This window comes from Phalangium opilio, unplaced genomic scaffold (genome assembly GCF_054372755.1).
Source record: "Phalangium opilio isolate 3A_F unplaced genomic scaffold, DU_Popi_V2 ptg000487l_1, whole genome shotgun sequence".
NCBI lineage: Eukaryota > Metazoa > Arthropoda > Arachnida > Opiliones > Phalangiidae > Phalangium > Phalangium opilio.
The window spans coordinates 746,623-747,500 of record NW_028324237.1 but is presented as its reverse complement, the minus strand read 5'-3'; positions in this window follow the sequence as shown (position 1 = coordinate 747,500).

The following is an 878-nucleotide window of genomic DNA, read 5'->3' as shown; positions in this document are numbered from 1 at the left end:
CTTCATTTCCGGTCCTTACCCCTAATACAAACGCTTTATTCTTCCCTTGTTCTCCCTATATTTGACTTTTGCTCCCCAATTTGGTCACCCCACCTCTCTACTGACCTTCACACACTACAATTGGCTCAAAATGCGTACTCGAAGCTCCCCAATCAAATCTGCAATCGCCCAGCCCCGCTCAGGCTCTCATTACTACACCTTGACCCTGTCCCCACCCGCCTCAAAATTAATAATCTCTGCCTCGTTCACGACTTTATTCATGGTCACCTTGCCTCCGCCTTCTCCGACTATTTTACCCGTAATTCAAGCACTCGCACCCGTGGTCACTCTCACAAATTATTTAAGCCTAGGGCTCTAACTACCTATCGTCAAACTCATTTTACTACTGCCGTCATTGATGACTGGAAATCTTTACCCCCTGATCTCGTTACTATTACCAATAAGTCCCAATTTTGCCGTAAATTATCCGAGTATTTTAAGTCTTTACCTTAGCTCAGTTTCTTGATCGTTTGTTTCGCCATACTTGCCTCCCCCTATAGCAGGCCCCTCCATTCCAATTGTATCTTAACTTAACTGTTCTCTTTAAAAATGTATACATATATATTCTGTTATCTCTCATAGGAAACGCATGTTATTATCGCTGCTCACGCTTAAGCCACTCAGCTGGCTCTGTGGGCAATTGTATTGTACAAATAATAAATAAATAGTCAGCATAGAACGAGTAGTGAACAGGACTCCCCAGCTGTGATGGTCACTATAGTGGAATGCAATCTTGCTTTGGGTAAAATTTAACATAGTAAAATATCCGGTTTTCTATGGAGATTTTTACCCAAAGCGAGACTGCATATCGGTAAAGAAAGAATGTGCTCTTCCACACT